Source organism: Tetrao urogallus (assembly GCF_951394365.1).
Source record: "Tetrao urogallus genome assembly, chromosome: 2".
NCBI classification, from domain to species: Eukaryota; Metazoa; Chordata; class Aves; order Galliformes; family Phasianidae; genus Tetrao; species Tetrao urogallus.
The window spans coordinates 33,986,173-34,001,097 of NC_136814.1; positions in this window are offsets into that span (position 1 = coordinate 33,986,173).

Consider the following 14,925-nt stretch of genomic DNA (forward strand, 5'->3'; position numbering starts at 1 on the left):
TGGGGACTCTTGGAGGGCCCTTAGTCTTAATCTTTACATGCAAATCAAACAAGAAAGAAGAAAAAAAAAAAAAAACCATGCAAAACAAAATAAAAGCAGGGAATTCCAGAGTATGCCAGCTTTTGGCCTCTGGTGAGAAGCTGGTCCTTCCAGCCTCTGCTCATGATCACTTAGCTCCAAGGCCAGATTTCAGAAGTGCTTGCATGCTTTGGATTATTCAGCAACAGCTTAGAGTTTTTTAAGATCTCCTTCGATAAAAAGGAAATCTAGCGCTTCTTTGTAAGAGAACACCACCACCAAGTTGTCCTGATGTCTAACAACATCCTGGATTCAATGCAAAGGTCTGTCACAGCCTCCTGTGTGACCTTCAGGCTCATGCTGCATTTCAGTGTCTCATCTTGGAAGTGCGGGAGGATCTCTGCCACGCTTGGCCTCTCAATGGAAACACAAGGCACAGACATGAGATCGCAGTACCTGATGGCTAAAGTTGGCTGCCGAATCTCGGGCCATTTTGTAAAGTCATGCTGTAGGATCAAAGAGAGCAAAAGGGGATGGGACCACCGACTCCCGCGTGGCGTTGCCACCCTTTCCTGCTCTTCATCGGGCTCAAAAACAAGAACAAGGGAAATCACAACGCAAAGCCACCACAGCCATAAGGAAAGAGGGAGGCAAGGAGCAAGCTGAAGGTGCTGTCACAGACACCCCGGAAGCCGAGCAACCCTCCAGAAATAGAAGCAAGAGGAAGAAATAAGAAAGAAAAACAATACCAAGAAGGAACCAGCACAAACAAACCCTAAAAACGTCAGCGGAGGCACCGGCAAAGGCGAGTACCAGCCAAAGCCGCCCCAAGCCGGCGCGGCTGCAGCACACGGCGCGCCCCTACCCCCGGCGCGGCCCCCGGCTCACCTTGCTGCTGACGGGCCCGGGGATGAGCAGCTTCAGCGCCTGCCTCTTCAGCTCCGCCAGGCGGGCGTTGCAGTGCTCGCACCAGACGCCGCGGTCGGAGCCCGGCGAGGAGCCGCCGCCGCTACCGGAACCCGGCGAGCCGGTGCCGAAGCCCGGCGAGCCGCCCAGAGAGCCGGGGGAGCTGGTGCCGATGCCGGGCGAGGCTGGCCCAGGGGAGCCCGTGAAGGAGCCCGGCGAGGAGGTGCCGGAGCCGGGGGACGGGGTGCCGGAGGAGCCGAGCGCCGAGCCGGCTCCCTCCGGGACCGGGCGACTCCCGGCGCGGGACTCCTCGTAAGCCTTGCGGTACCAGCTCTCGGGGGAGAAGGGCGCGGCGGGCTTGGTGGGCGAGCAGGGCTCGGTCACCTGCAGCGGGAGAAGGAGCAGCGGTCAGGGCAGCCCGCACCCGGACGCCCCACAACCCGAGCGCCCCCCGCTCCTATCGCACGCACTCACCCCGTATTTTCTGCTCCGCGCCGTGACCGCGACCCTGTCCTTGCTCCCGGCCACCGAATTCATGGTGGCTCCGCGGGTGGGCTCCCCCGGTCAGCAGCCGAAGGGAACCGTCGGTCCCGGCGAGCCCCCGCGCTGGGCGCTGCCGGCCGCCTCAACGCTCAGCGCCGAACGCCGTCAGTCCTCGGGAGAATGCCGGGGAGCGGAGCGCTCGGCCGGCCGGCTTTCCCTCATTGTCTTCCCGCCCGGTCCCTTCCAGCCGATGCTTTCACAGAAACAGCCACATCCAGAGCGGGAGCGCTCCCTCCGGCAGCAGCCCTCCTCCGCGAGCGAAGCATCCGAGGCGGCTGCGGGGAGGTGCACGCGCGCCGTAACCTCCGCTACGACGGCAACTTGTTTCCCTCAGTCAGGTTTGGAAGTGAGTTACAAGAAATCCTCCCAAAATCTCGGCGGTCGGGCTCTGGGAGGAGCCTCCGCGCCCTCTCAGCCAATATCCTCCCGCCCGGCCGCGCCTGGCGGCCCCGCGGCCCCCCGTCTCCCGTCGGCGCGGGGCTCTGCCCGCTCCCGGGGCCGCGCCGGCTGCGGGGAGGGCCCCGCTGTTTTGCGGTGCTCCTGATTGACACCGCCGATTTTCCCCTTTTTCTTGAAGCTGGCAGGCGGGGCTGGGGGGAACCTTGTTGCTTCCACCGCAGTTATTGGTTAGTTGCCTCCGTTCAGGGCTTTAATGGACATGACTTCACAAGGGTCCTAATCGGGAGAGGAAAGCGAGCTGCGCCTCCGATCGTCACAAGCGTCTCTTCTCCGCGTGTAATTGTACGTGTATTAATTTAAGTTTGCAGTCAAGGGCATAGTAAATTGATCTCTCAACAATAACAACCCGCAGACTTGTTTTCCCGTTGATCTTTCCGTTCTAACCGCGATTTTTGCTTTCCAGCTGTGGCTTACGCGCACCTGGTTACAGCTCCTTTCTGATGTCTAGCCCTGCAGATAGCACGCTCATTCCTGACAAATCCTCCTCAAATCAAATTGGCGACGTTCTCAGAAAAGGCTGCAGTAAGGAGCTGGGTGCCAGCTCCCCCGATACAGCTAAACTGCAAAGGCGAGGAGGATGCAGCTAGGAGGGCAGCACGGACAGGGGTTGCATCAACCTTCCCGCTCTCCCCTCGTTACCTCATTGTACCCCCACTGTGTCGGGACTGTGTGGGCCACGGGGACCCAGAGCAGTCTTGGACCACCGAGACATTCCTGCCGGCAGCGCGATGCTGTGCTGTGCTTTAACTTCACCAGGTTGTTGCTCCGATAGCAGAGCAGCCATTCCTGACAAGAAAGCTTTCATTTCGGCCGACACCAGGTAGCCGGGCTGCATCAGCTGCGCCCTGTGCACCCACCTACGTGCCCAAACACCTGGCACACAAAGCCTCCCGCCGCGCACCGCTCTGCCCCGCGCTCCGTTCCGTAGGCAAACGTGACCGGGATGCCAACGCGCTGCTCGACGCGCCGAGCGGCGTGTGATGCCCAGTGGGCGCCTAACTTCTGCTTTTCCACGCTCAGCGATTCTGGCGGCGAACAGGCGGGTTGCTTTGTTTCTCAGCAGACCTGTTCCTACCAAGCAGCCGCTGTCACAGCCCGCACCTCGGCAGCATCGCGCCCACCAGGCGCCGGTGCCCGCACTGAGGCACGGGGCAGCCGCTAGCAGACAACTTTGAGAGCGGCGGAACCCTGCACGGGCCCGGCGTCCGCTTTCCCTCAGTCCCTGCCGGAGGCGGGGGACACGGCACTGCGGGGCGGAGGGGCCGCTCCCCCGCAGCCCAGCGCGGGCGCTTTGGGGCGGCGGCGGGTCGGGCGGGGCTGGCGCATCCTTTTGCGGGCGGCGGGCGCCCTCTGCTGGCAGCGAGCGGCAGCGCGGCCGCGAGGACGGTTGGGCGGCTGTTGGCGGCGCGCGGCGGAGGCGGGCTCCGCCGTGGCAGCTTCCTGCTGGCTGCTATCAGCGCTCGTGCTTGTTTGAGTCAGTTACAAAAGGCTTCTATTGAAGTGTGAGAACTTCTGGGAGCAGAGATGCACCAAATTCTCCAACTGAAGACGTTTTGCTGCTAAAAGCTCTGCAGTTCTTGTTATTTTGTGCTAGCCTGAGTATCACTCCAGCAAGAAACTACCAAGCGCCCATTCTCTGAGTTAATGCCTGCTCTGGGGAGCACTGATGTGCAATGCTTTCTCCCTTTCTTTGGGCTCCCCCGTGTTGAAGTTCATGAGGTTTCCTCTTACAGCTCCTTGTGCAGTCAGGTTTCGCACCTTAGCATCAGACAGCCCAGCAGCTCAGAACAGCCATCAGAGGTGATGTCCACCATCTCTGGTGGTGCCCAAACTTCTCTCTTCTGCTGCAGTCTCCAGTACTCGTCCCACATAGGAGCCCTCCCTCGGTACATCTGTTCTCATTCAGGAAGCTGAGCTTCAGCTGGGTGATTTAGCAGCTGTGTGATCCCAGGTGCAGGCTGATACAACGCCATTTATTTTAAAAATCCAGGAGCAGTCGCTGCAGAAGATATTGTGGGATGTTAACGGAGAAGGACTATGCAAACAATTTTACATTTGTTCTCCACCTAGGGGTGTTTGTTCTTGATTCTAGATGCAAAACTGAAAAAAATGTGGTTGTTCAGACATTTATAGGTAGGTGAACAGAAGCAAAAGCCCTGGATACATTCATTGCTTGAGAGGTTCAGACAAAAGCCAGTTTCAAAGCACTGAGTATGGATTCTGATCTCAAGCTACACATTACAAGCTCTAATAATAACCTGTTTTTCAGCTAGTATGCAAATTTCTGGTTTCTCCATCATACAGCAACATTTGCTGCGTTGTGCTACAACTGCTGCTTTTCTTTGGACTTTGTCTGCGTATATCACGCTGTGTGGGTGCAACTGAACATAACCCAGTAGTTCAGCTTCATCACTCAAATCTGAGGTTCTGGCACAAGCCCAGTTCTATCAATAAACAGCAGTTTATGAGAGCTGGAAATGTTGGTTGCAACAAATAAATTCTTTGAGATACTCACATTTATAATAAATCTCAGGATTCAAAAGGTGACAGCAACTGTAACTTGAAGAGTCATCACCGCCTGCCCAGAAAATTTGTTTCCAAGTTTGGTGCTAATAAGTCTCAGTATCAGGTCTTATTTAAAATTTTAAACAGCTTCCTTGGGGAGATTTGAAATGCATGACATCTCTGATACTTGCTTAAAGAAGAATATTAATGACTTGGAGGCCATTGGGGGACAGAGGGAATTGAAGGCATTTGTAGTAATAGTGACAAAGAATCAATAGACATAGCTAACTACTGAGGTCCACAAACAAAACCACCAGGACTTCTCAAGTTTAATGCATTTATTTTCTAAAAATCTTTCCAGTTCTTGTTTCCATTTCCTTGTCAAACTATCGGATCATTTCAGTGAAAAGCTCTGCTAAAAACATTTTGAATCCTTTATCTTTACTTACAGCAGCAGCACATATCCACAGCTTATGTATTCTGCAGGATTTAAGGATTCGTGCAGTACGGGAGGATGTCAGACATAGGGACTGCAGCTGTAATTCTGATATTGTGCGTAATGCTCTTTTATATGCTCCTGGGACATGCCAGACTGCTGGAGAGTGTTTTTCTACTTGCTCTTGACAACTGTTGAGTATGATACAATGGAGAATTAAGACTGGGCATTTCCTCTGTATGGCTTACCTCATGTGTCAGCATAAGACGTTCTGACACTGGAAGGCATGTACATCTTGAGCCCTGTTACAGTGTCTAGTTCTGGAAGATTTAACAGATAAAGGACACTCTAAATGGTCCTTATTACAACTTCCACTTCTTGCTGTTATCAACAGATCTGCATCACTACACTTTAAATGCTTTTCCTTACTCTGAACACTACCAGAATGCTTTATTGTCTACCTGACAGGGGCACGTCTCCCTGTTAGCTTAGCTTAGCCCTTTTGCCTCAGGGTTCTTGCACAGGTGTTTAGCCTGTAGTTCCCTCGGTCCACTGGGAGCTTCCTTGAATCTCTCCATAATATAAAAGGAAGCCATTTGTGTTCAGATTTGGACCAAGATTCACAGTCTGTTGCAAATTAAGTGCCCTTAAATCTTGCCTTTGCTCAATACTGAAAACAAATTTATTACTCACAAAAGACTTTTCTATTTGGATTTATTTGGAATGGATTTTTTTTTCTATATTTCAAATATAAAGCATTTCATAGATTTTCTGAAAACCTCTTTCGTAGTTTCTGCCATGCTGCACTGCCTACTTTTATAAATCTTTATGTTCTCAGTAGAAAATCAATGCCTACTTATTAATACAGTATTGATATGTTTCATAAGTAATAAAGGATGCATAAGCATATACTCACAAAGCAGGACTGCATGGAGAAGTTTACAGTCATTCTATGCAGTGGGATGCATTGCAGTCTGCAGCCAATTTCTGTCAAGTTCATAAATTCCAATACTGAAATATGACAGAATCCCATTTTCTGTTACTCAGACACAATCAGCATTCTCCGAACTAAAGACATGTCTGAAAAATGAAACCAACAGTGAGTACCTGTGACTCTCAAAGCACCAAGCCCTACCAATACCAATTTTTAAACAAAACAAGAATGGAGCAGGAAAATACTGAAGTAACAACAACCAGACAGAGTCGCAGTATTAAAAGGAAAAAGATGTAAGCCTTTTCTCAACTCTTGTTGTCTCTGCAAGCACTCTGAACAGCTATCAGCTGCTTGCTGTGCTGGGCTTGTTGCAGTCACTTCCCAGATAATGCTGTAGCTGCATCCTGTTTCTGTGGGCTGTGTCCAAAGTCCCCAGTGAAGCTGGCTGCTGGCTGCTTCGCCCAGAGGAGCCATGCAGAGGGGGTCCATGGCATCCTGAGCTGCTAGACTCAGCCCTAGCACAATGCCAGCAGTGCTTTCTTAAATGCCAAAGGCTGGCTGGAGATTTCAGGGGGTAAAGGAGCCCTTTCAAACATTCTTCAAAGACTCTCCTGTCTCAGGAGCCAAGGAAAAATGTGTCTTCTGAAAGATCACTCAGTGATCTTCTTTGGATAGAAAGAAGATGGCATTCATGGTATTAACAAATAATGTTATTACCAGGAGGAATATATACCAAAATGTGCCAAAGTTAAAAAACTGGCAAAGTAGTTGTTGGAGGGAAGCATGTACAAAAACACTGCATGTGCTTCCTTTGCTCTAGGAGCCAGGGACTCAGGCAAGCGGTGCAGATGGTGTGGAAGAAAGGTAAGCAGAGATAACACAGTGAAGTGAACAGGCAGCCCTGGGAAACAAACACTGCAGTGTTTATATCATCACATTTTTATGTTAAATCCTTTCTTGCTGCAGGTATAATTTATAGCAGAACAGACCAATAAAGAGCTGGCATCACAGGCCCTAGCCTGTTGTACTGAATATGTTAATGCCTTAAAAGAAATGCTGCATAAGAGGCAGCAGGTATTTCTTTTCTGTCTCTCAGCAAAACTGTGGTGAATATATCAGCGCTTGAATAACAGAGAATTATATAAATGATAAGTAAAGACAAAGGTCTCACCCCAGTGTGTTCCTGAGACTTTCCTGACGGTAGGCACACCAGATCTATGAGCTTTTTCATCTGAAACTCTTTTTCAATACTTTTTCAAACATTTCATACATTTCCTTTACCACTGAGTTTGGGATTAAAAGTGAGCCTTACAGCACGCAGATTTCAAAAAAATTTAATGTTTCATTTTTCTCTTTGCTATACCACAATTCATGCTGATTTTACTCTTTAAAAAGAAACTGGAAAGGGATGATAACGGACTGACTCATCTGCCAGCTGTTTCTCTTTACCTCTTTGTTACCTGCTTCTGGTTTCCTATTGCCTTGAAAGTCACGGGCACTCTCTTCATCTTGCTAGTAGCAGAAGAGGCAGAGCCATGGCTAGAGCTGGCATCTCTGTGAATGCAAGTTAGTGGCTAAGAAAGGTACAGAGCCACCCTCTTTGCCCTTTCTTGTCCACCACAATGAATTTTTATGTAGCTTTTCCATGTTCCTCTGCTCTGACTACACAAATTACTCATTGGTAGAGTCCAAAGGGATTCATCACTAGACCCAGAGGACTGCAGTGTTTCTATCTGCTCACCAAGGGATGTTCAGACTTGAGAGCACAAGTCTGAGTGCTCAGTGCAGAATAATAGTAAGGCATGCCTGTTCCTCAGAGGGACACCATGAAGCTGGTGCTCCTCGTGACCTTGGTTTGCTTTGCAAAGAGCTTCACTCAGGTTAAAACAGATGAGTGGTTTTGTCACTGAGCACAGAAGTCAGTGTGGAGTAGATGACTCCAAGCTCCACAGCCTGACTGCATACCCAGGCTTGGCTAAAGCATTGCTGCACTGTGTCAGGACAGGCTGTAGGGAGTCTCAGGCTGTACTCCAGGCTATGCTCTGTCCCTGGAAGCAGCACAAGCAAGGAGCAGCTGTGCTCAGCAGCATGTCCTTGCTCACTGCCTTCATGACGTGGCTCTTTTCTGAGCAATAATTATTCTGTCAAATACCATGACAGAAGGAAAACAATCCCATACCTTGGCAGCTACCAACACAAACATGGTTTCTGAGTCTGGCTGGCAGCAACTGACAGGCAATTTTTCCTACTTGCTGGAAAGCTTTGGCAAGGTGGAATACATTCTACTGTGCTACCAAGTTTAATAGAAATGGGTTCTTTCATTCTTTAGAGATGGCTTGTCTACTTGTGAAAGTTCTATCAATTTAAAATAAATAGAAGTTTAAACTGATTTAATAAAATCAGTATGACCTTCTTGGATGGTTATTTTGATTTAAAGCTGCCTTGTAGTCCTTCAGCCTGTGTCCATTTAGCTTGTACTTCTGTGTGAGCAGGTGCAAGTTCAACTACAGTGAGCCAGTTTTAGGCTGGTGGCAACATTCAGACATAAAGCTGCATTAGTTTGACAAGATCAATTTAATATAACAGTCATGACTGCAGTGTAGAAAGATGAATGCTCGGCAAAAAAAACAAAAAAAACAAAAAAAACTGTGCTGGTGGAAGAGGATGCAGATCCTCTTAGTCTGTCCTAGTGCCCCATTGCTCCTTATTCACTCTTTCCCAGAGATTTATCTCACTTCTGACTCATCTGGATGTCTTTTATGCATAGAAAGTTCTTCAGAGTATTTAAAATCTCCTTAATTTTAATTTGGTTATTTCACTTGTCCATGTTAAAGAAATGTTCACCCAAGCAATTAGTCAGATGGGCCATTTTAACCAATGTTAAGTCCCATTGGTGTCTTCATCGCACAATATCTGACCTGCACTGATGTACTACATCAATTTAAAATAAATAATTTTGTCCAAACCTCCTAGCACAGGCAAAGTGAGGGTCTGGATAGTGGTTAATGCTGCAGGAATTCCTAAAGTCACAGTGCCAGAGAATGACCAAAAAGTTTTGAATGTCAGTGAGGTATTCAGTACAAAATGATGCAGGGACACCCAAGGCTGTTCTCTTCTGAAAATACAGAGCAATATTCCAGGATGAACATTGCTAGGTAAGGACCAGGTGTCATAATTGTAATGCTTACTTAGAAGCTTTACGTGCCAATGAGTCCACATAGTTACTTCCATAATGAGACTGCAAACTGAAATTGGCTTTTGGTTGGGCAGAGTTGGAATCTGTGCCCTGGAGCTGTAAGATTCTGTGTCTGTGAGCATGCATGGAAGGGCATCGTGCACTGCTGGGGACAGCTGGGGCTTCATTATTCTCTAGCAGTATCAGAGCAGAGCTGGGGAGGCAGCTGGAGGACAGGATGCCTTTGGGTCCCAGAGGCCCAGGTGATTTTGTATTGATCCATGTTCTTGTTGCCAGTGGGAAGCGGATGTTTGCTGCATTGTTATTCACTTGTGAGTGTATGACAACTGTATCTTTGCTAGGTGGAGGAGATGCTGTAAGCCTCTCAACTTTCCAGGCTGTTTACATACAAATAAATGAATGAACTAGTACCAGTGAGTGGAATATGTCAGGAGAAATGGAGCATTTCTGGAGCATAACAAGCTTTTAATCAGAAAAAGGAAGAGCGTAACGTTTCTGATTTATTTATTTATTTTTTTTTTCCTAGGAAAAGCTGCATTCTGCCTCTCAGAGTGATTTTGAGAGTAGATGTAAAGATCTCTGGGAAGGAATATATGCAAGGATGTTTTGTTCAGGGAACCTTCACTGTATTTGGGCTTCAAGATGATGTAGTTATCAGGAAGAAAATATTTTCATTGCTAAAAAGGACGAAGAAGGCTCCAGAGGGCATGGAAGAAGTATTGCCAAAATTACTAACATTGAAACTGTCCTGCTGTTTGATTCAATCTGGAAAAGGATGGGCAGCCAGGCCCATATGGCAACTTCAGAACTACTAATTGCCACACAAATAACAACGTACAAACAATCGCAATGGAATGAAGGCTACAAGCTTGTAGGCTTCTCCAAGGGAAGGTCCTGATGGCACTCAGAAACCTGGCAAAAGGTGTGTGTGTTTCCTTGTGTATTTCTGTATTTACCATTTTCAGTGCTGAAATAAAAAGACATATTTTTTCTCCTAAGTTGAACTGTTTACTATTAAGGAGTGCACACCTGCCTAGACACCTAATTCTCTTTTTTTGTCTATAGCATACTAATGAAACAAAACTGGGGTTAATTAGGCACTACAGTCATATTCAGATTCACTAAGGAGATATTAAAACTTTCAGAAGTGAAACAAAAAATCATTACAGATAAGTACAGTTGTTATTTTACACATCTCTTAATTTTAAGCACTACAGATGATGATTCTGTAAACCAGCCTTGAATAATGGTCCACTCACACTCCTTTGTGCAAATGGGCCAAAGAGATGTTTTTTTAATAGGCCACATAATAGAAGTCAACTAAGCACACTCAAAACCCTATATATTCAAGACAGTTCTCTCTCAGACATATTCTCTCTGAGCTTTGGTTACATGGAATAGTGTTAACAGCAATCCTTAAAACTCAAGAGCCTTACCACTCTTGTCTTCACAAATGAGGATCACTTGCACACATCACAATCACAAAGATTTTTTTTTTCTGGAACAGAAGTCTTCTGAAAAATTCTTCTGAATGCCATCACCAAGCAGGTATGTAGTTGCTTTCTTTTAAATAGGTCTTCATTTTCTAATTCATGATAATTGCCAAAAAGCTAGGGCCAGGACATGACATTTTAATACCACTTGTTTGCAGGTGCACTTTGACATCACATCTGTAGCAAGAAAGGGCATCTTTCAGACTCATTTTCTTTTTAGGGTCTTAAAAATGTCAGTAAGAGGAATAAATATGAAGGATCTGTCCTAAGGAACTCTGCTTACAAGGAAGTAACTTTCTTTGACCCCTGGATTAGCAAACACAGACCTTACCAAGAAAATGGAACACAAAGCCCCAATTAATGAGTAATTGAAGGACTGTTCTGTAAAAGTGGAAACTATTTCTAATCTATGTATGTAGCAGTGCGTGGCGGCTCTACAGACTTTTGTAATTAGCAGGCATCCAAAGTATGCTGTTGACGCCACCAGAACTCCTGCAGAGTGTGGCATTTTGTCCAGGAGGAAGATGGCAGTCAAAGGTATGTGTGTGCATGTGAGCTTTTGACCCAAACAAGTACCTGCTGAAGAAGGCACAGCTTGCTCCTTGCTCTTTCAGTATAGGAAATAACAATGTCCTTTGAACTGAACCAGTGTGATACAGATCAGGTATGCTGAGACACCAGTTCGGCATTGCTAGTTTGCTAATTGCATGGGTCTGGAACATCACAGCAATCAGGATAGGCAAAGACAAAGAAACAGAAGTACCAAAAGCTGAGGTTTTCATGGCAGTGGAGAGAGAGATCTACACAATATCATGAAATTTGGCAGGTTAACCATACTGCCCTGTTGTGCCTCTGGTAGAGAATTTGTCTCCAGAAATCTGCTTTCCTTGATCAGCTGCGATCAACGATGGCCATTTCTGAACAAAGTCATTTAATCCACCTGCTACCTGAAAAATATCATGCAAACAGAATCTTATCTGTTGTTTGAAACAACTATTGTAAGGCTTGAAGATTTCATCAACAGAACAGACTTTTAGTGCACAACTTTCTACCTTATGGTCTATATCTAGCATAACAAAAGGAAAGTGAAGTCAATGGTCTCAGCTCGGTGCACATAAGTGCTGGACAAACAGCAACTTATTCCAATAAAGAAAGGAGAAGAATGTTCCTCTGTTGCCCTTTTTATTATCCTTCTTATGAATTTTCATTGCCGAAAGGTAAGTTACAAAGTTAAATTTTAGCAGTGATGAATGCATTGTTTCTTCTCATGCTTCTTGATATACATTCATTGGCTGATTCATAGATCTGGTTCTCTGCCAGCTGTTCAAAAGGCCAGGCAAGCTGTATGTGAGTGTGTGTAGACACCTGTCTTTTCCCCATCACTGTTCATCTGCCTTTTCTGATGATATACCTCATACACCTCACTGATTATGGAAATGTGAATCATGTTTGAATAGCAGAAATAAGAATTTGGCTTCCAACAAATGTCAATATGACACACATTAACTGTGATTGAAAAGGCACACTGTAGCCCTCCAGTGCTACTTGCTTTCAGATTGTTCTTACTATAAGCTATTACCAGAAGTGAGGAAGGCAGATTGTTTCTTTTTTCTTACTTGAGAACTGAGTGCAAGTTTGACTGTAAATTCTAAAACCAAAAACCAAAAATGTGGCAACACTGTAAGAGATATTACAAATTCTTTAACCCAGATAGTTTCTCATAGATGTCAGTGACAACATATTTTGTAAAATAAAATATTGTTTGTACAATAAATGTCTGTGGACAGAGTAATACATATATTTTCACCCCTGAAGAGTTCTCCAGTTAACATTTTTCCTCTCTTATCTGGATTTCCTTACAGACTCATTCCTTTTACTGACATTTCCATGGCTACTCATCTCTAAAAGGATGCAACGGTAGGCCAGGAAGGCACTGTTTCTCTGCATGCCTGACTTTGAACGTAGATGTTGGTTCTTCCCATTTTGCACAGATCTTTTTCTACAAGTTCTTGCCACTTAATTGGACATTACTCCCCATCTTGATTTGGGTATGAAGAACTTGTTCTCTGAATTTAAATATTTTTCCTGAGCTCATCTCTTTGTAAACTGTGATTGATAACAGCTCTGCTGGGAGTAAACTCTGCATGTGAAAGAAGTAAAAGTTCAACATATCCACTGTAGATCTTTTTCCAACTTCTACATTTTTCTCAAAATGTCCAGAATTATTATTCATCATTTCCCCACTGTGACTCTATAGCTGTAAAGCCTTTGCTTCTTCAGAGAGAACTACTATTGGAGATCGAGAAATTGCAACTTTATGATACAATACTTTGCCAGAAGGCAGCGTATCTATTCTTGTTTGAGAAGGTACAAAGAAAAATAAATTTTTAAAAGATAAATAAAAATTTTAATAAAGAAAAATAAGTTATTTATATAAGAAACAGCAATGTTTCAGTCATTTATGTGAGGAAAAAAAAAAACAAATAACACATTTCCACGTGTCCCCTTTCTTTATAGTCTCAGTTCTACCCAAATGGACCAGAAGAGTCCTGTGAAAACACAAATGTTGCCAGTAGGAAATGAAGAGGAAGAACCTCGGCCTTCACTTGGTGTAAAAGCAATGGTTATGTGCTATGAACAGTTCCTTATATCTGTTTTCAGCACATTTTTGTAGATGCTATCAGTATGTACTAGGCGTCACATCAAAAACAAACCTGTCTAGGTAAAGGAGCAACAGAGGAAACTCATAACTTGTTTATAGAAATTGTAAGCAACTACAATTCAATAAAATGATAGAACTACAGAAAAAGAGTATGTACGTGGTTTTATCAACACCCTACTCTACCCTGCATTTTATGTGTTCTTAAATCAGATACCATTTGTTGTTAGAGCACACACTGTCATGAAGCTACTCCCAATCTGAGCTTCATAGTGCTTCTGTAATAGAAAAGGAGGAAGAGAGTAGCAACGCATTCTGCCTCTAGATGAGGATGCAACAGAGGAAACTCTCAATAAAAACAAACTGCATTCAAACAACTAAACCTCAGAATCAAGACAGCCTCTGTAAATCAAATGAAAGCTATCTTGAGCAGCTATGTCTTGCAATGTCCTCTGACTGGTGGAGCAGGACAGCTTCCTCTCTCTCTCCTTCCCTTCCTCCCTCTCTCCTTCCCTCCCTCCCTCCGGAGGAGGCAAAGCCCTCTATTTTCAGTGTTCATCTTCCCACTAGTCATAAAACTTTGTCAGGTAGTTTTTCCCTGACAGTCTTATCAGTTGACAGTAAAACACTGCATCTAGCTTAAACTCTGAGAGTTTGATGAAGCCTAAAGAACTAGAGATAGGTTCTCAACTTTCAATCAAATTTGAGCTGAATTTTAGTGCAACTCTCAGTTGGAGGGGGGGGAGGGAGGCACTGAAAATGACATTGCTTCTCAAGGCAATAACTGGGTTTCTCAGTTTCGTCTCTGCAACATTAAGTGCAGCTTCATTGCGCAAACAGAAACCGATGACTTTTTCTTCAGCGTGCTTCTATAAATTAAAATGAAGCTAAAATTCAGCCTTTGCTACTAGCTTCCACCTGGATTCTACCACATCCTTAGTATTCCATCTCTGTAAAACTTAAACTACTGTAATGCATAAAACTTGGGCAACTTGCAAACGTCAGAGACCTCAGACAGCTTTAAATGCTGCAGGTCCATTCTAAGATTGCATCTCTGGGAGCCTGAGAACTCCACTCAAGTTATGTTAATCACAAGGCTAGTCTCCAGGGGAAGTTATGGCTACAAACCTTAGCATGAAGCTTAGGGCTCATTCAGCATTGAAGGATACTGCTACCTTGACAGGAAAGAGACTGCTTTTGGCAGGAAATAATACAAGTCTTTCCTCAGCTTGAAAGAATTTTTAGAATTTAAGAACTTTTAGTGAGAACTATTGGTGATAGGTGGATGGTTGGACTGGATGATCTTTAGGCCTTTTCCAACCTTGGTGTTTCCGTGATTCTGTGAACCTTATTTCATATTGCCTCCTTTCATGCTATCGTTAGGGCAGGTATTTCGAACAGGAGGGCCTGTTCTAAAACAGTTTCTGAAAGGAATAATTACTGTCTAGAATAAAAGAAATTTTTTAATATATGAAGTCACAGAAACAATGTGTGTGTGTTCTTACGGCTGCAGTGTTTCCAAAATAATGGCAGGAAAAAGTAACTTTAAGCCTCCAGTAGCAGTAGCATCCCTCCATTTGACCTTTTGTAGTCTGAAAAATATGGGAAAGTTCTGTCTCCTGACTTGCTGAATCTTGTTTACATTAATACAGACAAGAATTAACTACCCACTCCCATGGTTTTATGGTCATTTCAGTGATACAACTTGCATGCTGATTGTATATCTGTTAGATCTTCCACAGATGAGATTTCTTTTACAGAGACTAAAAGGGTTTT